Source organism: Bos javanicus, chromosome X (genome assembly GCF_032452875.1).
Source record: "Bos javanicus breed banteng chromosome X, ARS-OSU_banteng_1.0, whole genome shotgun sequence".
Taxonomy (NCBI): domain Eukaryota; kingdom Metazoa; phylum Chordata; class Mammalia; order Artiodactyla; family Bovidae; genus Bos; species Bos javanicus.
This window is the reverse complement of record NC_083897.1, coordinates 54,816,842-54,843,318: the sequence shown is the minus strand read 5'-3', so window position 1 is coordinate 54,843,318 and position 26,477 is coordinate 54,816,842. Positions and strand designations below refer to the sequence as shown.

Genomic DNA, 26,477 nt, shown 5'->3' with positions numbered 1-26,477 from the left:
GTGAAAACGTTGGCTTAAAGCTCAACATTCAGAAAACGAAGATCATGGCATCCGGTCCCATCACTTCATGGGAAATAGATGGGGAAACAGTGGAAACAGTGTCAGACTTTATTTTTGGGGGCTCCAAAATCACTGCAGATGGTGATTGCAGCCATGAAATTAAAAGACGCTTACTCCTTGGAAGGAAAGTTATGACCAAATTAGATAGCACATTAAAAAGCAGAGACACTACTTTGTCAACAAAGGTCCGTCTAGTCAAGGCTATGGTTTTTCCTGTGGTCATGTACGGATGTGAGAGTTGGACTGTGAAGAAAGCTGAGTGCTGAAGAATTGATGCTTTTGAACTGTGGTGTTGGAGAAGACTCTTGAGAGTCCCTTGGACTGCAAGAATATCCAACCAGTCCATTCTGAAAGAGATCAGTCCTGGGTATTCATTGGAAGGAATGATGCTAAAGCTGAAACTCCAGTACTTTGGCCACCTCATGCGAAGAGTTGACTCATTGGAAAATACTGTGATGCTGGGAGGGATTGGGGGCAGGAGGAGAAGGGGACGATAGAGGATGAGATGGCTGGATAGCATCACTGACTCGATGGACATGAGTTTGAGTGAACTCTGGGAGTTGGTGATGGACAGGGAGGCCTGGCGTGCTGCAATTCATGGGGTCACAAAGAGTCGGACACGACTAAGCAACTGAACTGAACTGAATAGGCATCACACTTTCTGATTTCAAACTATATTATAAAACTATAGTAATCAAAACAGGGTAATACTAGCATAAATCAGACACATAGACCAAAGGGACAAAATACAGAGCCAGAAGCAAAGCCACACATGTATGGTCAGCTGATCTTTGGCAAGGGTGCCAACAACACAAAACATGGAAAGGATAATCTCTTCAACAAATTATGTTAAGAAAACTGGATAGCTACAGACAGAAAAAGAAAAAGGACACCAGCTTAAAGCACTCCCCAAATTAACTGAAAATGTACCTGAAAATGTAAAACTGCTAGAAGAAAACAGTGGAAAAACTTCTTGACAAGGGTGTAGGCAAAGATATTTCAGATATGACACCAAAAGCATGCGAAACAAAAGCAAAGCAAAAATAAACAGATAGAACTATGTCAAACTAAAAATCTTCCACACAGCAAAGGAAACAATCAACAAAATAAAAAGGCAACTACTGACTGAAACAAAATATATGCAACCATCTATCTGATAAGGGGCTATTATCCAATATGTATATAAAGAATTTCTAAATCTTAATAGCAAAGAAAACCAAATAATATGATCAAAAACTATACATGAAAACTAAAAAAGTTGAACTTATAGAAGCAAAGTATAGAATGGTGCTTGCCAGGAGCTGGAGGAGTGGGAAAAATGGGGAGATGGTGGTCAAAGAGCACAAGTCTTCAGCCATTAGATGAAAAAGTTCTGGAGATTTACTGCATGGCATGGTGACTATAGGAGATGATACAGTATAGCACACTGGAAATTAGCTAGAGACTAGACCCTAAGCATTCTTGCCACAAAAAAAAGTACTGTGAAATGATGGATGTGTTAATCAACCTGATTGTAGTAATCATTTCAAAAATATGTGCATATCAAATTATCAGGTTGTATATTTTAATATATGCTACTTTGTTAGGGGAATTCCCTAGTCGTCCAGTGGTTAAAACTCCATGCTTCTACTGTAGGGGCATGGGTTTAATCCTTGGTCAGGGAACTAAGATCACATGCTGCATGGCCATAAATAAATGATGTAATAGCACATAGATGTTATATATGTTCTTGTAAGTATTTGACTATTAAAAATGTTTTAAATCCAATCAACAAAAAAACATAATGGCAATTGTCTACTTAAAGGACTTCTGAAATAAATCTTAAATGTTTAAAAATGACCTTTATACAATATTATACAATATGTCAAATACATCTGACAAAAAAATAAAAGGAAAAATACCTTAAATGTAATAATTCTTACATCTGCAAGAATTCAGATTTTCTTACCTTAGGTTTGTCTACAGTACCTATACCTCGAGTATCACAGAACAGTAATGTCAGAGTAGACATTCAAAGGTCATCTAATCTGGCCCCCAGTCTTTTTTTTTTAATTTATTTATTTTAATTAGAGGCTAATTACTTTACAATATTGTATTGGTTTTGCCATACATCCACATGAATCTGCCACGGGTGTACACGTGTTCCCAATCCTGAACCCCCCTCCCACCTCCCTCCCCATACCATCCCTCTGTCTTTTTAAAAATTTCTAATTGGAGGAGAATTGCTTGATGATATTGTGTTAGCTCGGAGAAGGCAATGGCACCCCACTCCAGTACTCTTGCCTGGAAAACCCAATGGACAGAGGAGCCTGGTGGGCTGCAGTCCATGGGGTCGCTAAGAGTTGGACACGACTGAGCGACTTCACGTTCACTTTTCACTTTTATGCACTGGAGAAGGAAATGGCAACCCACTCCAGTGTTCTTGCCTGGAGAATCCCAGGGACGGGGCAGCCTGGTGGGCTGCTGTCTATGGGGTCGCACAGAGTCAGACACGACTGAAGCGACTTAGCAGCAGCAGCATTGTGTTAGCTTCTGCCATACAACAAAGTGAATCAGCCACAAGTACACATATGTCCCTCCTCTCCTAAACCTCACTCCCATGCCCACCCCACCCAACCCTTCTGGGTTGTCACAGAGCACCAGGTTGAGCTCTGTGTGTTACATAGCAGCTTTTCACTGGCGGTCTATTTTACACTTCAGTTCAGTTCAGTCACTCAGTCGTTACACATGGTAGTGTATATATGTCAGTGCTACTCTCTAAGTCCATCCTACCCTCTCCTTCCCCCACTGTTTCAACATAACAAAACCCCAGGTTTTTTGACACACCTGAAAATCCCATCAGAGAATAGAATATCTGACTGTACATTACAAATTATCTTAGGTGAATCCACAGTCTCCTTTGATAGGTTGCTTTGGATATGTCTTCTATCTAAGTGAACCTTTATCATGCTTTCTTTATAAACATACATTATGAACATTTTCAAATGTACAAAGATGCAAAGAATAATATAATGAACCACATATAAAGCTATCACCCAAACAAGTAGCAAAATGTCACAACCGTCATTTTAACTATCGCTTTTTTCCTCTAGAGTATTTTAAAACAAATTTCAAACATATCCTTTAGCCCCTACATACTTCAGTATGCATCGCTAAACAGTATAGACATTTTTATTACACATCACCTATGATATTATTGCATCAAACTCCAAAAATTAACAATCCCTTGGTGTCATCTAATACCTAACACATATTCATATTTTCCAGATTGCTTCAAATTTTAATGTTATAATTATTTTAATTGAACTTCATTTATTTTTAAACTACCGCTGAATGTTCACTGTTTGGGGCCAGACTCTGTATTTTGAGATGGCTTACCATCCTGCAGACATCAAAGCTTAGCTTTCAACAGTTTTTCCCAGGTGCAGAGAAATGCGTCCCTGCAGCTGCTGCTGCTGCTAAGTCACTTCAGTTGTGTCCAACTCTGTGCGACCCCATAGACAGCAGCCCACCAGGCTCCTCTGTCCATGGGATTTTCCAGGCAAGAGTACTGGAGTGGGGTGCCATTGCCTTCTCCGGAATGTGTCCCTAAACCTTCTAAATACAGTCTCTTACTGCCTGTCAAGGCTAACAATAACCTGTCTGCAAGGTGGTTTTCTGAAGCACAGATTAAAGCAATCGGAGCCTCATGGTAGTAAAGCCCATAAGAAGTTTCACTGGGTAGCATCCTTGCCTTGCCTGCTACTGCTCTAGCTGCTGTGTTGCCTTGCAACCTCCAAACCACTCTGAATTTCACCTAGAGATGTACAGTGGCAGGAAAATACACTGTTCAGGAGTCTCCAAATAACAGCCATAAAGGTGAGGAAATGACTTGTATAAATGTTTTACTATCTCCTAATTGACAAGATAAAAAAAAAAAATAATCCCATTGAGGGACTTCCTGGCAGTCCACTGGTTAAGACTCAGCACTTCCACTGCAGGGGTGTGGAAGTTAAAGTGTTATTCACTCAGTCGTGTTGACTCTTTGCAACCCCAATGGACTATAGCCCACCAAGCTCCTCTGTCCATGGAATTCTCCAGGTAAGAATACTGGAGTGGGTAGCCATTCCCTTCTCCAGGGGATCTTTCCAACCCAGGGATCGAACCCAGGTCTCCTGCATTGCTGGCAGATTCTTGACCACCTGAGCCACCAGGGAAGCCTCATTGCAGGGGGTGAGGGCTCAAACCCTGGTCGGAGAACTAAGATCCTGCATGCCCTGAGGTGTGGCCAAAAAAAAAAATTATTTTTAAATAATCCCACTGATGCTGTAATTGGTGCATCTTAGGAAAAGACACTCTCAGCTCCTTCCATGTGGGCCAGAAAGGCCTACATGATCCACACTAGAAAGCTTTATTAAAAAAAAAAAATTTTTAAACAAATATCCTATGACCCGGAAATTCCACTTTTTGACATTTTCTCTAGAGAAACACTCATGTGTGTGTTCAAGGAACTGTGTATAAGGATTTTTCATTATACTGTTGTTTGTAATAATTAAATCCCAAATTGGGAAAACACTAAACATGTGTTGCTGATACTGCTGCTGCTAAGTCACCTCAGTCGTGTCCGACTCTGTGCGACCCCATAGATGGCAGCCCACCAGGCTCTGCCGTCCCTGGGATTCTCCAGGCAAGAACACTGGAGTGGGTTGCCACTTCCTTCTCCAATGCATGAAAGTGAAAAGTGAAAGTCAAGTCGCTCAGTCGTGTCCGACTCTTAGCGACCCCACGGACTGCAGCCCACCAGGCTCCTCCATCCATTGGGTTTTCCAGGCAAGGGTACTGGAGTGGGGGCAGAAATATAATGCAGCAGTTTAAAAGAAGGAAGAAATTGGTCTTTACCCGGACAGATCCCCAAAACATGTCGTTAAATTTAAAAAGCAAGCTGCAGAATACAACATGACACACGTTTGTCAGAAAACTCAAATCTCTATGCAGTAGTTGTGCCTTATCCACAGGGGATATGCTCCAAGACTGTCAGTTGATGTCTGAAGCCACAGATCAGGTCCTAAAAATACTGTGTTCCCCTTCTATATACATACTTATGATAAAGTTTAAATTATGAATCATGCACAGTGAGAAATTAACAATAACCAATAAAATAGAAAACTTATTTAAAATATACTTAATAAAAGTTATATGAGTGTGGTCTAATTCTCCCTCTCCCTCTTTCTAAATATCTACTGTACTATACTCACCCCCCTCTTCTGAAGTAAGAGGATGAAATGCCTATATGATGAGATGAAGGGAGGTGAATGACATAGGTGCTGTGATACAGCATTAGGCTCCTACTGACCTTGTGACAAGACAGCAGAAGGAGGATTATCTGCTTTGGGTGTCCTGAATTATTGATCCAGGATAGTGTTGATGGTGGGATGTCAGGAGCAGATGATGTCGATGGCTGGGCAGCAGGAAGGGACCAAGCAGCTAAGCAGGACTGTACAAGATTTCGTCATGCTACTCTGAACAGCGTGCAGTTTAAAATTTATACATTGCTTATTTCTGGAATTTTCTATTTAATATTTCTGCACTGCAGTTGACTATAGGTCACTGAAACTGCAAGAAAGCAAAACCATAGAAGGGGAGCTGGGGAAGACTACTGTATCTCAATTATGCATATACATGTATGTGAATGCTGAGAAAAATATTTGAAAGATTCCTACCTACAAATTGTGATTATCTCCTGAAAGAGGACTGGGATGAGGAGGGTGGTTAAGTAAAAGAGAATTTAGCATCATCTGCATCATTTGAAATTTTACAGTGACAGTGTAAATGTTACAAGAAAGGAAAGCCCTGTATGTATTTTCAGGGGCAAAGACAAAATTGCAGGTTTTCCTAGACAAAATTACAAATATCTACTGACAGTAGACTCTGTAGCAGATGCTGTGGGATGTGAAACATGAAGGAGCCATGGACCCTGTCTACCAAGGGCTTCTCTTCCTGGCAGAAAGATGTGAGGTGAACATGTGAAAAGATTCTCTAGGACTTCCCTGTTGGTGCAGTAGATAAGAATCTGCCTGCCAATGCAAGGGACACAGGTTTGATTCCTGGTCTGGGAATATTCCACATACCACAGGATAACTAAGCCTGTGCACCAAAACTACTGAGCCTGAGCTCTAGAGCCCATTAACCACAGCTGCTGCAACTACTTAAGCCTGTACATGTAGAGCCTGAGCTCTGCAACGAGAAGCCACCACAATGAGAAGCCCATGCACTGCAATTAGAGTGCAGTCCCAACTCACCACAACTCGAGAGCGAAGTTCTCAAAGCAACAAAGACCCAGCACAGCCAAAAATAAATTAAAAATAAAAGAGTCTCCAAAATGAAATACCCATCCACACCCAATATGGCATTCACAGAAGGAAAGAGAACTATAGAAGGGGGAAGGCCTCAAGGAAGACGTGGTTACTGAGCTGAACTCTGAAGATAAGGAAAGATCTGAGTAGGATAGGAAGCCACTTCTGCTCTGTTTGGAATCTCACTGAAGAGCAGACAGAGGCAGGGAATCCCAAGAACTTCTTCTAGTCTTTATTGGCTCCCTGGGCAGCTCTCCCCACTGATAAGACTCTACTCCCTGGGCTCAAGGTAAAGAAGGCACAGCCAATGTACAGCTCATCTCAAACTGTGAATGATCCAAGAATTATTTTGTCTTTGGAAGGTATCATGTATATTTTTTCTCTTTTTTTCACCAGCAGATTTAACTTCCCTAATTACATTCTGCTCATCCAATGTTAAAATAAGGTTCCATTTTCTAAGCCCACATGGTCAAAACTGTCCCTGCCTGATTCTCCCCACTCTGTACCACCACCTGCACCAAACTTTACCTATCTCAGGTCCAAAGTACATACAAGTCTCCCAGGTCTCCATTCTCTGCTGGTGAGTCAGTGGATGCTAATGGATTAGTCATTAAATAATTCCTATTAATGTGTTATCTTGCTCACAAAATATACTAGCTTAATCAGGCTGCAATAAATACATCTAAAACTCCCTAAGAAATAATTAATGGTGGCAATTTTAGACAATAGCTTCAAGATTGAAACAGAAGCTATATGGAGAACTTGACTTATCCTAAAAGTGTGGGCTTCTGTGCTGGGCAAGGTAGACTTCTAGGCTATAGGTGAGAAAAGGCTCTCAGTGCTCTGGACCTCTGGCATATCACCTTACCTGGAGCCCTAGAGCACTCCAGAATCCATAATGTTGAACTCTTAGCAGGTTTCTAGGCCACCTGATACCATGGCAAAAGCCTTCTCTGAATGAATCCTAGGCCTAGACTGTGACCAAATTCTTTTTCATAGGCTCATCCTGCACTTTAACACTATACCAGGTACTTTCTTTATCCCTTCTACCCTAGTACCTAGAATAGTCTCTATCCAGCACCCAGCAGGGAAGTTATGGGTTTCTCCCTCTCTACCTTACTGCGGAGATTTGAAAGATTTCCAGTGGAAAAGAATTGATATCTTCCCTTACTGTGCCTTTTAGAGAAGTCATTCCAATTCCCAGAAGAAGCAGGCTTTGTTCTCCCCAAATTGAGGAGAAAAGTCACTTGGTGCAGGATTACAGCTTCGCCAGGTGCCCATAACCAAGCAGAGGCTGAGTTAAATCTTTATTCTTTCACTTCTTTCCCAGTGCCTTAAGAAAAAAGGAAAAGCGTGACATTTCCATTGACTGTGACAAATGTAGGTGGATCAGGTGAGAGAGTTAGAAAGAGATGAGACAAACCAACCTGGGCAACAGGTGATCCAGGATCAAGATCCCAGTGTAACAACCAGTGTTTATAGAGTTACTCAGTAAGTGTATGAGAGATACTCCAATAAGCACCTTTCACAACAGCCCTATAAGGTTAAGTACCATTGTCATCATTTAAAGGAGAGAGGTAAAAATGATGTTCAGAAATGTTCAGTAACTTGCAAAGGATCACATAACAATTTAGTGGCAGATTCAAACCTGGAGAGTCTGACACTAGCACCAGTACCCTTACCTGCTATATCATGCTGCTGTGCATGCATGCTAAGTCACATCAGTCGTGTTTGACTCTTTGCAACTACATGGACTGTAGCCCCACAAGGCTCCTCTGTCCATGGGATTCTCTAGGCAATAATACTGGAGTGGGTTGCCATTTCCTCTTCCAGGGGATCTTCCCGACCCAGGGATTGAACCCACATCACTTATGTTTCCTGAATTGGCACACGGGTTCTTTACCACTAGCACCACCTGGGAAGCCCCATTATGTTGCTATAGGTGCCATGAAAATTTCTAGGCAAGGAGGGCAAGACTCAAGCAGAAAATTGGCAGAGGAACAGCTGGCTCAGATGGTAAAGAATCTGCCTGCAATGCAGGAGACTAGGGTTCGATCCCTGGGTGGGGAAGATCCCTTGGAGGAGGAAATGGTTACCCACTCCAGTATTTTTGCCTGGAGAATTCCATGATCTGAGGAGCCTGGCAGGCTACAGTCCATGGGGTCACAAAGAGTCAGACACAACTGAGCAACTAACATTTTCACTTTTACTTTCACTTTCTTTTCAGCTGGACAATAGGTAACTGACATTGGGGAATTCCAGTATAGGCTGAGGAATGGGAGGGTGTCAGGCAAGCAGTGTGTAGGAGAAGTAAAACAGAACCTAGCAAGGATCCTATCACCAGGGCTGGAATCAAGAGGTAAACCTCCAGTGCCCAGGAGGAAAGGCAAGAACAAGAAAAGTGCAGAGGTGCATTAAAATTGGCACTGAGGCAAGGGAGGAATCCATAAGGAAGCAAATGACAAGGATGTCTTGATGCTGCACTGTGTACTATGGGTCAAGGACTCCAGAGAGCTGCCTTGCCTAGAGAGAGTATATAAAATAAAGCTGTGGTTTCATATTCAGTTGACCATTGAAAAACATGGGTTTGAACTGTGTGTTCACTTATACACAGACTTTTTTCAATAGTAAATACTACAGTACTACATGGTCTGCAGTTGGTTGAATCCACGGATGTTGACCTGCAGGCAACAGAGCAAAGGCAGATACAAAGGACCAACTATAAGTTATATGAAAATTCTCAACTGCAAGCTGGTGAAGGGTATCCTCTCAAATGTTCTCTGTCACTTTCAAATTTAGCACTATGATATGCAATCCATTTTTTCCCTGCTGCTCTTTGGACCATAAGATGGAAATGAAAGTCAGAATCTTATATTCATGAAGTAAAGAGTGCATGGCCTAAACACTACATCTGAGAGTTCACAGCAGGGCAGGACCCAGAAAATGGTACAAAGGCAGTTCTGTCTAATTCCAGTGACTTCTATTTCCTTCTTTTTGACTCATCTCCCCAAGCAGGCTTAAACCCTTTGGCAACACCAGGAATTTGGTCCAAATCCCATGAAAATGGACCTGCACTATGATATGGCCCATCATTTTAAGGCCCTGATAATAATAAGTCCTGTTAATGTTTGGATCACAGTGTAACTGCAGGAAGGAAGACTGTTGTATTGCAACTTTGACAACTCTGGGGACAAGAATCTTAACTGCAATTGACAGTTGCATTCTCTCCAAAATCACTCTTGTAATATACATGCTAAGGTTCTTACAAGAAATTAAGAATGTCCATATCAATGCTATGAAATGGATTAGAGTGTATTAAACAGTTATGGATGCTATGATATGCCTCCAGATGCACCATTCAGGACTAAGACACTCATATCTAACCTGCTGAAAGTATTGATAGCCTGACAACCTTGAGCTGAGCTCTAGAACTTACATGACCCAAAGAGTGAAAGCTCCCTCCTGACGTGAACAGTCCTTTATGTATTAAGAAAGTTGAATTCGTTGTTGAAACCCTCCCATAAAAATATACTCCATTCCCAGATGGCATCACTAGTGAATTCCATCAAATGTTTGAGGAAGTAATAATGTCAATTCTACCCAAACTCTTGCAGAAAACATGAGGGAGGATTATCTCCTATCTCATTCTGAGAGGCTAATATTACTATTATTCTAATATCTAAACTGAATAAAGATGTTATAAGAAGCAAACCAAAGACCAACATCTCTTATGAACATAGATGCAAAATTTTAAGAAAAATTTTACAAATAGAATTCAACAACATAAAACAAGTTTGATACATTGTGATAAAATGGGGTTTATCCCAGGAATGCAAAATTGATGTAATATTTCAAAAATCAATCAATGTAGTTCACCATATTAACAAAATGTTTTCTAAAAAAATGATGAGGCACAAACTACTATGTATAAACTAAATAAGCAACAATGATACATTATATAGCACAGGAAATATATCTATTATTTTATAATAACTTAAATGGAGTATAATCCATATAAATATTGAATCACTATGTTGCACATCTAAAACTAGTATAATAATATTATAAATCAACTGTACTTTAAATTCAGAAGTTAATTAAAAATAGGATAATCTCAATAGAGAGAGAGAGAGAAAACATTTGATAAACTGTAACATCTCTTTCTGATCAAAAGAATTCTCATGATGCTAAGAATAAGGGGAAATCTCTTCAATATGATAAAAACAGCTATGAAAAAAAACTACAGGTAATATCATAATTAATGGTGAAAAACTTGAATTGTTTCTCCCCTTAAGTCTGAATCAAGGCAATAATTTCCATTCTAATCATTTCTATTCATCATTTACTGCAGATTCTAATCAGTACAATAAAGCAAGAAAAAGACATAAAAGACATCCAAATTGGAAAGAAAGAAGTTAAACTGTTTTTGTTTGAGGATTGTCTGTGATATAATTCTATGTACTCTACATAAAAGCTACTACAATTAATAAGTGAATTTAGCAGGATTGAAAGATACAAGATTAATATATGAACATCAAACTTATCTACACAACAGAAATAAAGTATTGAAACTGAAAATTTAAAACAATGCCATTTACAATTGCATCAAAAATATAAATGGATAAATCTAACAAAATATTTGCAGGATCTGTCTGAAAACTATAAAACAATGATGAAAGAAATAAAGACCTAAATAAATGGTAGGAATATACAGTGTTGGATCAGAAAACTTGAAAAGTTAAGATGTCAATTCTCCTCAATTTTTTCTAGAGAGTCAACACAATGCCAATCAAAATTTCAGCAGGTTTTTTCCCTTAGACAAACTAAGTCTAAAATGCATACAGAAATACATACAACTTAGAATAATGAAAAAATAGCTTTGAAAAAAAAAGAATAATGTTGCAGGACTTCTAGAATCTGATTTCAAGACATAAAACGACTATAACCCAAACACTGTGGTACTGACAAAAGATCAACAAATAGATCAACGAAACAGAGTCGGAAGCTTAAAAATGACCTCCATACGTTTGAAGAACGATTTGTATCTACCAAGGTAATTCAGGGAAAACAGGATAGATTATTGTAACAGATAGTGCTGGGAGATGGAGGGAGCCAAACAGTATGGAATGTGAGTGGCCTCTATGAGTTCAGAGTGACCTCTGGATGACAACCAACAAAGAAATGGGGACCTCAGTCCTACAACTCCAAGTAAGTGACTTCTGTACCAACAAGAATGATCTTGGTGGCCAATAAACACATGAAAAGATGCTCACCATCACTCATTATTATAAAAATGCAAATCAAATCCACCTCACGTTGGTCAGAATGGTCATTAATAAAAAAAATATAGAAACAATAAATGCTTGAGAAGATGTAGAGAAAATGTGAAAAAAAAACCTCTTGCACTGTTGGTGGAAAAGTAAATGGATACAGCCATTATGGAGAACAGTATGGAGGTTCCTTAAAAAACCAGGAATAAAACTACCATATGATCCAGCAATCCCACCACTGGGCATATACCCTGTGTGTGTGTGTGTGTGTGTGTGCTGTCTTGTCCAACTCTTTGCAACCCCATGGACTGTAGACCGCCAGGCTCCTCTGTCCATCAGATTTCCCAGGCAAGAATACTGGAGTGGGTTGCCATTCCCTTCTCCAGGGGATCTTTCCAACCCAGGGGTCAAACACATGTCTCTGGAGTCTCCTGCATTGGCAGGCAGATTCTTGCCCACTGAGCCATCTGGGAAGCCCCAAAGTAAAACTGTTAAGGCACTCAGTTCTATCCGACTCTTTGCAACTCCATGGACTGTAGCCCAACCAGACTCCTCTGTCCATGGAATTCTCCAGGCAAGAATACTGGAGTGGGTACCTATTCCCTTATCTTCTGGACCCAGGGATCAACCCTGGGTTTCCTGCATTGCAGGCAGATTCTTTACTGTCTGAGCCACCAGGGAAGCCTGGGGCTTTTACCCTGATAAAATTATAATTCAAAAAGACACATGTACCCTAATGTTCATTGCAACACTATTCACAATTGCCAGGACATGGAGGAAACCTAGATGTCTATCAACAGATGAATAGATAAAAATGTTGAGGTACATAAATACAATGGAATATTACTCATCCATAAAAAGGAATGAATTTGAGTCAGTTGAAATGAGGCGAATGAACCTAGAGCCTATTATACAGAGTGAAGTAAGTCAGAAACAGAAAAACAAATATTGTATATTAACACATATATGTTGAGTCTAAAAACATGGTGCTGAGGAACCTATTTGTAGAGTGGGAACAGAGACACAGACATAGAGAACAGACTTGTGGACACAGTGGGAGAAGGAGTGGGTTGGATGGATTGAGAGAGTCACATTGACATACATCACTACCATGAGTAACATATCTAGTGGGAAGTTGCTATATAACACAGGGAGCTGAGTCTGCTGCTCTGTGATGACCTAGAGGGGTGGTGTGTAGGGGAGGTGGTAGGAGGGAGGTTCAAGAGGGAGAGGATGTACGTATACTTATGGCTGATTCACGCTGTTGCAAGGCATAAACCAATGCAACATTGTAAAGCAATTATCCTCCAATTAAAAATTAATTTTTAAAAAAGAATGATCTTGGAAGGAGATTTTTTTCCCCAAACACTCAAGACAAGAACTTAGGCCAACCACCACCTTAACTTTAGTTTTGTGAGACCCTGAGCAGAGAACATAGCCATGCTCTGCTAAACTTCTAACCTACAAAATAGCTAATAATTGGGTGTTGCTTAAAGCAGGTAAGTTCACCGTAATTTATTATACATCTTTAGAAAATCAACACATTTGATTTTTAAATTTATATTTAGAATAGAATATGTAAAGAACTGTGAAAACCCAATAATAATAAAACAACCTAATAGAATATGAACAAAAAATTTGAATAAACACTTTACCAAAGTCGATATATAGGTGGTCAATAAAAATATGAAGATTCTCACATTATATGTCACTGCTGCTGCTGCTAAGTTGCTTCAGTTGTGTCTGATTCTGTGCGACCCCATAGACGGTAGCCCACCAGGCTCCCCGTCCCTGGGATTTTCCAGGAAAGAGTACTGGAGTGTGGTGTATATGTCATTAAGGAGAGGAGGGTTCAGGATGGATTTTCTTTTAAAAATTTAGAAAAGAAAAAAAAAGAATATTATTAGCATAAAAAACTGACTGATATTTTGATAAATAATAGAAAGTTTTAGCTTTCTTTCCTAAAGTACACATTTACTTATTCACTTAGATACTGAGTTATATGCCCAATAAAGATTTCTCAGACTTTACAAAAAATAAAAATAAAAAAATAAAATTACAATCAATGTCTAAATTTTTTTAATGATTATACCTACTATTGGTGAGGACATAGAGCAAGAGGAATTCTCATACACTGTTATTGGGAATGCAAAATGGTACAACCACTTTAGAACTCAGTTTGGAAGTTTCTTTAAAACAAGATAAATGAAAACATACTCATTTAAAACTTATACACAAATGTTCCTAAACACTTCATTTGTCATGGGCCCAAACTTGAAACAACCCAAATGTCCATCAATAGATGAATGAATAAACAAGTCGTCGAATGTCCATGAAACAATACTACTTCGGATTTCCCTGGTGGTAGAGTGGCTAAGAATCCAACTGCCAATGCAGGGGACATGGGTTCAGTCTCTGGTCTGGGAAGATTCCACATGCCATGGAGCAACTAAGCCTGTGTGCCAAAAATACTGTGCACAGTGCTCAGCTACTGAGCCTGTGCACCTAGAGCCCATGCTCTGCAACAAGGGAAGCCACCACAGTGAGAAGCCTGTGGATCACAATGAAGAGTAGCACCCACTCGCAGCAACTAGAGAAAACCTACATGCAGCAACAAATACTCACGGCAGCCAAAAACAAATTAATTAATTAGACTGTGTGGATCACAATAAACTGTGGAAAATTCTGAAAGAGATGGGAATACCAGACCACCTGATCTGCCTCTTGAGAAACCTATATACGGGTCAGGAAGCAACAGTTAGAACTGGACATGGAACAACAGACTGGTTCCAAATAGGAAAAGGAGTACGCCACGGCTGTATATTGTCACCCTGCTTATTTAACTTCTATGTGGAGTACATCGTGAGAAACACTGGGCTGGAGGAAGCAAAAGCTGGAATCAAGATTTCTGGGAGAAATGTCAGTAACCTTAGATACGCAGATGACACCACTCTATGGCAGAAAGTGAAGAAGAACTAAAGAGCGTCTTGATGAAAGTGAAAGAAGAGAGTGAAAAAGTTGGCTTAAAGCTCAACATTCAGAAAACGAAGATCATGGCATCCAGTCCCATGACTTCATGGGAAATAGATGGGGAAACAGTGGCTGACTTTACCTTTTTGGGCTCCAAAATCACTGCAGATGGTGATTGCAGCCGTGAAAATAAAAGACGCTTACTCCTTGGAAGGAAAGTTATGACCAACCTAGACAGCATATCAAAAAGCAGAGACATTACTTTGCTAACAAAGGTCCATCTAGTCAAAGCTATGGTTTTTCCAGTAGTCATGTATGGATGTGAGAGTTGGACTATAAAGAAAGCTGAGCACAGAAGAATTGATGCTTTAACTGTGGTGTTGGAGAAGACTCTTGAGAGTCCCTTGGACTGCAAGGAGATCCAACCAGTCCATCCTAAAGGAGATCAGTCCTGGGTGTTCATTGGAAGGACTGATGTTGAAGCTGAAACTCCAATACTTTGGCCACCTGATGTAAAGAACTGACTCCTTGGAAAAGACCCTGATTCTGGGAAAGATTGAGGGCAGGAGGAGAAGGAGATGACAGAGGATGAGATGGTTGGATGGCATCACTGACTCAAGGGACATGAGTTTAGGTAAACTCATGGTGATGGACAGGGAGGCCTGGCATGCTGCGGTTCATGGGGTCACAAAGAGTCAGATATGACTGAGTGACTGAACTGAACTGAATTTAAAAAGTAAAATAAAATCCAGGAGTGTAGACAACACAGGACCAAATCCAATAATAATAATAATAACACTCAGTAATAAAAAAGCATGGTCTACTGATACACTCTACAATATGGATGAATCTCAAAATAACTATACTGAAAGAAGTCAGACCAAAAGAAAAATACATACAGTATGATGTGATTTATATAAAACTTTAGAAAATGTAAAAATAATCTATAATGACAAAAAGCAGATAAATAGAACAGGCAGAATAAAGAGGAATGAGAGGGAGGCTTTATAAAGGAGGTACAAGGTAACTTTTACAGAGATAGATATTTTCATTGCAATTGTGGTGATGGTATGCATACATGAGTTAAAATATCAAATTAAGTTTAGTCAGTATATATTCATGTGTGTATAGGCTGCATACAGCATCAACAAATATCTTTATTTTTTTGAATCAGAGTTTGCCAGTGATACTTTTTTATTTTTATATTTTCTTTACTTTACAATATTGTATTGGTTTTGCCATATATCAACACGAATCTGCCACGGGTGTACATGTGTTCCCCATCCTGAACCCTCTCACACCTCCCTCCCTGTACCATCCCTTTGGGTCATCCCAGTGCACCAGCCCCAGGCATCCTGTATCATGCATAGAACCTGGACTGGCGATTCGTTTCATATATGATATTATACATGTTTCAATGCCATTCTCCCAAATCATCCCACCCTTTCCCTCTCCCACAAAGTCCAAAAGACTGTTCTATACATCTGTGTCTCTTTTGCTGTCTCTCATAAAGGGTTATTGTTATCATCTTTCTAAATTCCATATATATGTGTTAGTATACTGTATTGGTGTTTTTCTTTCTGGCTTACTTCACTCTGTATAATAGGCTCCAGTTTCATCCGCCTCATTAGAACTGATTCAAATGTATTCTTTTTAATGGCTGAGTAATACTCCATTGTGTATATGTACCACAGCTTTCTTATCCATTCCTCTGCTGATGGACATCTAGGTTGCTTCCATGTCCTGGCTATTATAAACAGTGCTGCGATGAACACGGGCACACGTGTCTCTTTCAATTCTGGTTTCCTCGGTGTGTATGCCTGGCAGTGGGATTGCTGGATCATAAGGCAGTTCTATTTCCAGTTTTTGAAGGAATCTCCACACTGTTCTCCATAGTGGCTGTACTAGTTTGCATTCCCACCAACAGTGTAAGAGGGTTACCTTTCCTCCATACCCTCTCCAGCATTTATTGCTTGTAGACTTTTGGATAGCAGCCATTCTGACTGGCATGACATGGTACCTCATTGTGGTTTTGATTTGCATTTCTCTGATAATGAGTGATGTTGAGCATCTTTTCATGTGTTTGTTAGCCATCTGTATGTCTTCTTTAGAGAAATGTCTGTTTAGTTCTTTGACCCATGTTTTGATTGGGTCGTTTATTTTTCTGGAATTGAGCTGCAGGAGTTGCTTGTATAATATCTTACATGATGAATAAGCTGAAAATAAATGATAAATATTGGATAAAGGTATTCCCCTTCTTAGATATTTTGCAATTTTAGCAGTAATTCCAATGCCTTCACTCAAAGGAGTGAATAAAAATAAGGTTGTTTTATGGAAGAACAGAGTGCTTAAACCCCTTTAGTGCTTGAGCCAGACTACACAGGTTTGAATTCCAGCTCTTTGAACTCACTGGTTGTGTGGCTCCAAGCCTGTTACTTAACTGTTTCTATGTCTTAGTTTCCTTATCTGCCAAGGTGCATAGTAAATATCAATACAAGTTATTCAGTTCAGTTGCTCAGTCAAGTCCGACTCTTTGTGACCCCATGGACTGCAGCACACCAGGCTTCCCTGTCCATCACCAATGCCCAGAGTTTACTCAAACTCATGTTCATCGAGTTGGTGATGCTATCCAACCATCTCATCCTCTGTCGTCCCCTTTTCCTCCCACCTTCAATCTTTCCCAGCATCAGGGTCTTTTCCAATGAGTCAGTTCTTCATAGCAGGTGGCCAAAATATTGGACTTTCAGCTTCAGCATCAGTCCTTCCAAAGTAAGCTGTTACTACCTAGCATATATTTCTTGAATATTTATCATGTACCTGATCCTTTGATAGAAAGTGGGAGACTTTTGGCAGAAATATCTACGGGCCAATCAGGGATCCCACCACCTTTTCCACTAGGATCAGCAGGGCCAAGGTGCACTTGCTTTCTTCTGACTGTACTGAACTACAAGAAACACCTATGATACACTTCTGTCCTAGATCCAGAATTTAACTAGATTGTTCTCTTGTTCTGATGCCACTACCTTGTGCTGACTTTCCATCCTCTACACTACCTCCATAATAAAATCCATGGAATCGCCATGGCCCTTTTGTTCTTAAGAGAAAATTTTTATAATCCAAATTCTTGATCTACCAAACATACAGTGTCCATTCATTCATTCAATAGATAATTAATAATCACTGTGTTCTTGGTAAGGTATGAAGAATGGCAAATGTAATGGTGAAGATATATTATCACCCTCTTCTCAAAAAACTAAAAATATACTTACCATATGATCCAGCAATTCCACTCCTGGGTATATATCCAAAAAAACCAAAAACGTTAATTTGAAGAGATTCATGCACTCCAATGTTCATAGCAGCACTATTTACAATAACTAAGATATGGAAGCAACCTAAGTTGCTTTCAATAGATGAATGGATGAAGGAGATGTGAGATATTACACACACACACACACAGACACACACACACACACAATGGAATATTGCTTGGCCATAAAAAGGAACAAAATTTTGCCACTTGCAGCAACATGGATGGACTTGGAAGGAATTACACTAAGTGAAACAAGTGAGATAGAAATACAGATACTGTAAGATATGACTCATATGTGGAATGCAAAAAACACAACAAACTAGTGAATGTAACAAAAAAATGCAGTAGACTCACAGATACAGAGAACAGACTAGTGGTTACAGTGGGGAGGCAGGGGAGAGGCATTGTAGGGGTGAGGGAAGGGGCGATACAAACTATTCAGTGTAAGATAGGCTGCAAGGATATTATACAACATGGGGACTATAGCCAGTATTTTGTAATAACCATAAATGGAGTGTAACCTTTAAAATTGGTCAAAAAAATTTAAAGTTGTTATATTAATTCCCCTAATCAGTTCACAGGTTTGTAGGGGAGACAGGGAACCCCTCAAACAACATAACCTGCCTGGGAAAGATCTGCTGGCTTTGCTCTCAAGGAACATATATGCCTGCAAAACCAAATATTCCCTGACTACCAAATAAACTTCATAGAGAGAATTGAGGACTAAAAGCACATGAAAGAATGAGAAGGACAGAGTGAGTTTTGATTGATTCCCTTTCATACAAAACTACTTGAGCTCCTGAAGAAAAAAAAAATGAACACAGTAAAATCCTATTCCTATAGGAAGAGGCACTACTAAAGTGAAAAGTGAAGTTGCTCAGTTATGTCTGACTCTTTGCGACCCCATGAACTGTAGCCTGCCAGGCTCCTCCGTCCATGGGATTTTCCAGGCAATACTGGAGTGGACTGCCATTTCCCTCTCCATCTTTTCTTGAATACTTCCTTGCCTGCCTCCTGCATCCCCCGCTGAAAGACCCCACCCATTACAGCTATTCTTTGCTGAATAGAGTGTTCTTTGTCTAGCAATTGTACCAGCATGCACTTTTCTCTGCATTCTCTATCTGCTGTTAGTCTGTAATTAGACGCTACATAAAGATTACTGGAAACCAACACAAGTGATACCAACCCAGTGAACACTCCTCAGGGAGTGGAAGCACGCTATTATCCAAAAACAACAGAGGAAGCCAAGCCCAAATCTAATCTCTCCCCAGCACACTTTGGAAACCCGCACCCACTATATCTGCTCAAAGGCAAATCTCTCTGGGGTAGGCCCTTTCCTTATGGCACCCAGAGCCTTCCATGGTACCAGTTCCTACGTAGCCTTGTCCTTTTGAATACACACACACAACCACATACATACATACACCATTCAGATGAAAAGGCAGAAAATACCTCATAGTCCCACAGCTGCTGGTACCAGGATCAGGACTAGGACTATGCCCTTTAAGCAGCAATTAGTGATGGGCTCAGTGAATAAACGGCATTCCAGTATTCTTGCCTGAAAAATCTCATAGATAGAGGAACCTGGCGGGCTACATTCCAAAAGGTCACAAACAGTCAGACAGGACTGAGCGACTGAGCACGCACCTGCAAAACCACGATTCAGCCATAAGCTCAGCCCCTATAGTGAAAACGTGTCAGAGAAAAGATCTGAGCCGGGACTTGGAGTACGTGTGTGCTCAGTCACTCAGTCTGGTCCAACTGTTTGCGAGCCCTGGATCATAGCCCACCAGGCTCCTCTGTCCATGGGATTTTCCAGGCAATAGGTTAAAAGCAACAAGAAGAGCATTCCAGTCATATCACTGGGGGAAAAGAACAATAGGAAGGCCCCCAGGAAGGCAGGTATAAAACATCTTTGGGAGACAGCGAACAACTCAGTTTGACTATAGGATTGGGTACAATAAAAGCTGTGATAGAAGTGAAGGCTGGTGTGCCACATGGACAACAGCACTGTGCATGGGCGTTGGTGCTAGCCTGCCTACCTGTGAGCTTTAGCTTCTGTGTATTCCTGGCAACATTACCATATCATCATGCATCAGTCTACTCAGCTTGAGAATAGGGGCAAAAACAGAATAGTCTTACTGTTGTTTTGAGAATTCAATGAATTAATACATAGAAACTTGAGACCATGATTGGCACACAGAAAGTACTCACCAGATGTTAGCTGTTACCATTACTGTGGAGGCAGATCATAAATGGCAGTTTAAGAGTGTGGGATCAGGTACTGTCTTGTCCTCAGCCTCTTCTTCCTTTCCAGTGACTGAAACTATTTTCTGGGCATCTCTTATTCCAAGATACATGCTCAACTCTGCCTCAGGCTCTCAGATTTTGCCTGACCACAGACCACAGGAATACTGCCCAGGACTTTTCCTTTGATCACCCTTTGCTGATGGGCCATCCCTGACCTCAGGTTCCAGCTCTTAAAACTAGTCATTCATTTCACTCTTGAGACCCAGTTGCCTTCATGATTCTTCCTAAATTATTACTACTGACATTTTCCCCTTACCTTAAGTCCCAGTTCAGGTAACCTTCACAGCTTTCCCATCCTTCAACGACTAGAGTACTGCTTAACTATTGCTGGTTCCCTCCTTCCCAAGGACGGCAGTCCTAATCCCAAGCTCTAGTCCAGTCCATGTTAGGTCTTGTTACCTCTTATTTCCTTTATGCTGGCCAACACCCAGCCTGCCTATACCTACAGCTTCTGCACCTGGATCCCTGTCACCATGCTTCACCCACCTGTCACAAAATCTGTACTACTTTCCACCGAAGTCCTTGACACAGAAGATATGCCAGGATTACCACCTGCCAAGCCCTGCCATGCTGAATTCTGCCTTCAGTTCAGTCACTCAGTCATGTCCAGGTCTTTGTGACCCCATGGACTGCAGCATGCAAGGCCTCCATGTCCATTACCAACTCCCAGAGTTTACTCAAACTCATGTCCATTGAGTCAGTGATGCTATCCAACCATATCATCCTATGTCATCCCCTTCTCCTCCTGCCTTCAATCTTTCCCAGCATCAGGGTCTTTTCCAATGAGTCCATTCTTTGCATCAGGTGGCCAAAGTATTGGAGCTTCAGCTTCAGCATCAGTCCTTCCAATGAATATTCAGTAATGATTTCCTTTAGGATTAACTGCTTTGATCTCCTTGCAATCCAAGGGCCTCTCAAAACTCTTCTCCAACACCACAGTTCAAAAGCATCAATTCTTCAGCATTCAGCTTTCTTTATGGTCCAGCTCTCACATCCCTACATGATTACTGGAAAAACCACAGCTTTGATTAGATGGACCTTTGTTGGCAAAGTAATGTCTCTACTTTTTAATATGCTATCTAGGTTGGTCAAAGCTTTTCTTTCAAGGAACAAGCCTCTTTTAATTTCATGGCTGCAATCACCATCTGCAGTGATTTTAGAGCCCAAAAAATAAAGTCTCTCACTGTTTCCATTGTTTCCCCATGTATTTGCCAGGAAGTGATGGGCCTGGATGCCATGATCTTCATTTTTTGAATGTTGTGTTCTGTTTACTGGATGTTAATTACTTCTATCACCTGCATTCTATGCCCCCTAGGGTGTTCTCCTACCCTTGATGACAGAACAGGCAGGAATAGATCAAGCAAGACTGCCAATGCTGCTCTAAGGAACTTGAACTTGTTCCTAGAGACCAGTTGTCTCTAGCACTTTTGGTATATCATTCCCTTGACAGCAAAGAATTTGAGCATGTAACTCAAAGAATTTTAGCATGTAACTCACACATTATATATGTATTCCTGTACTAATATATTATGGACATGATAGCACAAATAAATCAAACAATGAATAAAACCTAATATAAATAGAAACTCTAATATTTTCTCTTCACAGAGCTTGTATACCTTAGAAATGTCCCTGTGGAAGGCAGAGTGTGGATTATGGCTTGAAGGAAGCAAGCAGGGAGACTAGCTGAATGGCTGATCCAGGTAAGCGATAACAGTGCCCTGAATTCTGGGCTGTGGTATAAGGAATGAAACACAGATATGAAATAAAATGTGAATAAACCTCTCAAGTAGCTCACAATCAAGTAGAAGAGAGATATAGGCAAAATAACATTATCTAAGAAAAATGTTGTGATCAGTTCCACCCTTAGCTCTGGGCAAGAGGAGACCTGACCTATGCCATATGCTTTATAAGACTGTGCAAAACACACACACACACACACACACAGTGTTTATTAAAGAATACATAGCTGCCACTGCCAGGCTTCCCTGGTGGCTCAGTGGTAAAGAATCCACCTGCCAATGCAGGAGATAGAGTTTAATTTGTGGATTAGGAAGACCCTGTGGAGAAGGAAATGAAAACCCACTCTAATATTCTCTTTTAAATTAATTTATTTATTTTAATTGGAAGCTAACTACTTTACAATATTGTGGTGGTTTTTGCCATATATTGACATGAATCAGGCACAGGTGTACATGTTTCTCCCCATTCCAAGAACACCTCCCACCTCCCTCCCCATCCAATCCCTCTGGGTTGTCCCAGTGCAACAGTATTGAGTGCCCCGTTTCATGCATCGAACTTGGAATGGTGATCTGTTTCACATATGGTAATATACATGTTTAAATGCTATTCTCTCAAATCATCCCACCCTCACCTTCTCCCACAGAGTCCAAAAGTCTGTTCTTTATATCTCTGTCTCTTTTGCTGTCTCATATATAGGATGATCATTAACATCTTTCTAAATTCCATATATATGCATTAATATACTGTATTGGTGTTTTTCTTTCTGACTTGCTTCACTCTGTATAATAGGCTCCAGTTTCATCCACCTCATTAGAACTGAGTCAAATGCATTCTTTTTAATAGCTGAGTAATATTCCATTGTGTATATGTACCACAGCTTTCTTATCCATTCATCTGCTGATGGACATCTAGGTTGCTTCCATGCCCTGGCTATTGTAAACAGTGCTGCGATGAATATTGGGTTACACATGTCTCTTTCAATTCAGCTTTCCTCAGTGTGTATGCCCAGCAGTAGGATTGCTGGGTCTTATGGCAGTTTTATTTCCAGTTTTTTAAGGAATCTCTACACTGTTCTCCATAGTGGCTGTACTAGTTTGCACCCACCAACAGTGTAAGAGGGTTCCCTTTTCTCCATACCCTCTCCAGCATTTATTGTTTGCAGAGTTTTGATGGCAGCCATTCTCACCAGCATGAGACGGTACTTCACTGTGGTTTTGATTTGAATTTCTCTGATAATGAGTGATGTTGAGCATCTTTTCATGTGTTAGTCAGCCATCTGTATGTCTTCTTTGGAGAAATGTCTGTTTAGTTCTTTGGCCCATTTTTTTATTGGGTTGTTCATTTTTCTGGTATTGAGCTACATGAGCTGTTTATTTTTGACATTAATTCTTTGTCAGTTGCTTCATTTGCTATTATTTTCTCCCACTGTGAAGGCTGTCTTTTCACCTTACTTATACTTTCCTTCGCTGTGCAAAAGCTTTTAAGTTTAATTAGGTCCCATTTATTTTTGCTTTTATTTCCATTACTCTGAGAGGTGGGTCATAGAGGATCTTGCTGTGACTTATGTCAGAGAACATTTTGCCTATGTTTTCCTCTAAGAGTTTTATAGTTTTTGGTCTTACATTTAGATCTTTAATCCATTTTGAGTTTATTTTTGTGTATGGTGTTAGGAAGTATTCTACTTCCATTCTTTTACAAGTGGTTGACCAGTTTTCCCAGCACCATTTGTTAAAGAGATTGTCTTTTCTCCATTGTATATTTTTGCCTCCTTTGTCAAAGATAAGGTGTCCATAGGTGCATGGATTTATCTGTGGGCTTTCTATCTCATTCCATTGATCTATGTTTCTTTGTGCCAGTACCATACTGTCTTGATGACTGAAGCTTTGTAGTTTAGTCTGAAGTCAGGCAGGTTGATTCCTCCAGTTCCATTCTTCTTTCTCAAGATTGCTTTGGCTATTTGAGGTGTTTTGTATTTCCATAAAAAATTGTGAAATTATTTGTTCTAGTTCTCTGAAAAATACCGTTGGTAGCTTGATAGAGATTACATTGAATCTATAGATTGCCTTGGGTAGTACACTCATCTTCATGATATTCATTCTTCTTCCAATCAATGAACATGTTATATTTCTCCATCTATTTGTATCATCTTTGATTTCTTTCATCAGTGTTTTATAGTTTTCTATATATAGGTCTTTTGTTTTTTAGGTAGATTTATTCCCAAGTATTTTATTCTTTTGTTGAAATTTCTCTTTCTGTTTTCTTATTGTTAGTCTATAGGAATGCAAGGGATTTCTCCACATTAATATTATATCCTGAAAATTTAGTATATTCATTGATTAGCTCTAGTAATTTTCTGGTAGAGTCTTTAGGGTTTTCTTTTTTTTATATATAGGGTTTTCTATGTAGAGGATCATGTCATCTGCAAACAGTGAGAGTTATACTTATTTTCCAATCTGGATTCCTTTTCTTTTTCTTCTCTGATTTTTGTGGCTAAAACTCCCAAAACTATGTTGAACAGTAGTCGTGGGCTGTAGCAGAGAGTGGTCACCCTTGTCTTGTTTCTGACTTTAAGGGAAATGCTTTCAATTTTTTGCCATTGAGGATAATGTTTGCTGTGGGTTTATCATATATGGCTTGTATTATGTTGAAGTATGTTCCTTCTGTGCCTGCTTTCTGGAGAGTTTTTATCATAAATGGGTGTTGAATTTTGTCAGAGGCTTTCTCTGCATGTATTGAGATAATCATATGGTGTTTATTCTTCAATTTGTTAACATGGTGTATCACACTGATTGATTTGTGAATATCGAAGAATCCTTGCATCCCTGGGATAAAGCCCACTTGGTCAAATGTATGATCTTTTTAATATGTTGTTGGATTCTGTTTGCTAGAATTTTGTTAAGGATTTTTGCATCTATGTTCATCAGTGATATTGGCCTGTAGTTTTCTTTTTTGTGGCAGATTTGTCAGGTTTTGGTATTAGGGTGATGGTGGCCTCATACAAACAGTTTGGGAGTTTACCTTCCTCTGCATTTTTCTGGAAGAGTTTGAGTAGGATAGGTGTTAGCTCTTCTCTAAAGTTTTGGTAGAATTCAGCTGTGAAGCCATCTGGTCCTGGCTTTTGTTTGTTGGAAGATTTTTTACTACAGTTTCAATTTCTGTGCTTGTGATGGGTCTGTTAAGATTTTCTATTTCTTCCTGGTTCCGTTTTGGAAGGTTATACTTTTCGAAGAATTCATCCATTTCCTTCAAGTTATCCATTTTATTGGCATATAGTTGCTGATAGTAATCTGTTATGATCCTTTATATTTCTGTGTTGTCTGTTGTGATTTTTCCATTTTCATTTTTAATTTTGCTGATTTTATTCTTTTCCCTTTTTTTCTTGATGAGTCTGGGAATGGTTCATCTATTTTATTTATCTTCTCAAACAACCAGGTTTTAGTTTTGTTGATTTTTCCTATAGTCTCCTTTGTTTCTTTTTCATTTATTTCTGCCCTAATTTTTATGATCTTTCCTTTTATGAAACCTAGGATTCTTCATTTCTTCTTTTTCTAGTTGCTTTAGGTGTAAAGTTAGGTTATTTATTTGATTTTTCTCTTGTTTCTTGAGGTAAGCTTGTATTGCTTATGAACCTTTCCCTTAGCACTGCTTTTACTGAATCCCATAGGTTTTAGGTTGTCGTGTTTTCACTTTTATTTGTTTCTATGCATATTTTGATTTCCTTTTTGACATCTTCCATGATTTGTTGGTTATTCAGAAGTGTGTTATTTAGCCTCCATATGTTTGCATTTTTAATAGTTTTTTCCTTATAGTTGACATCTAATCTTACTGCATTGTGATCAGAAAATCTGCTTGAAGTGGTTTCAATTTTTTTGAATTTGCTAAGGCTAGATTTATGGCCCAGGATGTGATCTATCCTGGAGAATGTTCCATGTGCACTTGAGAAAAAGGTGAAATTCACTGTTTGGGTGAAATGTCCTATAGATATCAATTAGGTCTAGCTGGTTCATTGTATCATTTAAAGTTTTGTTTCCTTGCTAATTTTCTGTTTGGTCGATCTATCCATAGGTGTGAGTGGGGTATTGAATTCTCCCATTATTATTGTGTTATTGTTAATTTCCCCTTTCATACTTGTTAGCATTTGCCTTATGTATTGAGGTGCTCCTATGTTGGGTGCATATATATTTACAGTTGCTATATCTTCTTCTTGGATTAATCCTTTGATCATTATGTAGTGTCCTTCTTTGTCTCTTTTCATGGCCTTTATTTCAAAGTCATTTTATCTGATATGAGTACTGCTACACCTGCTTTCTTTTGGTCTCCATTTGCATGAATTATCTTTTTCCAGCCCTTCACTTTCAGACTGTATGTTTCCCTTGGTTTGAGGTGGGTCTGTTTTTGTATCCATTCAGCCAGTCTTTGTCTTTTCATTGGGGCATTCGACCCATTTACATTTAAGGTAATTATTGATAAGTATGATCC

At 39.6% G+C, this 26,477-nt stretch overlaps 1 protein-coding gene across 15 annotated transcripts in view; it reads right to left on the bottom strand.

Moving 5' to 3' along the window:
- IL1RAPL2 (interleukin 1 receptor accessory protein like 2) overlaps positions 1-26,477 on the bottom strand; it is a 1,479,983-nt gene that overhangs the window by 1,374,217 nt on the left and 79,289 nt on the right. For 2 of the 15 annotated variants that reach the window (XM_061409306.1, XM_061409307.1), the window contains one exon: positions 13,363-13,528. The exons of the other annotated variants lie outside the window; for them this stretch is intronic. The gene's annotated coding sequence lies outside the window, so the exon portion shown is untranslated. The remainder of the gene's footprint in view (positions 1-13,362; positions 13,529-26,477) is intronic. 15 annotated transcript variants of the gene reach the window in all.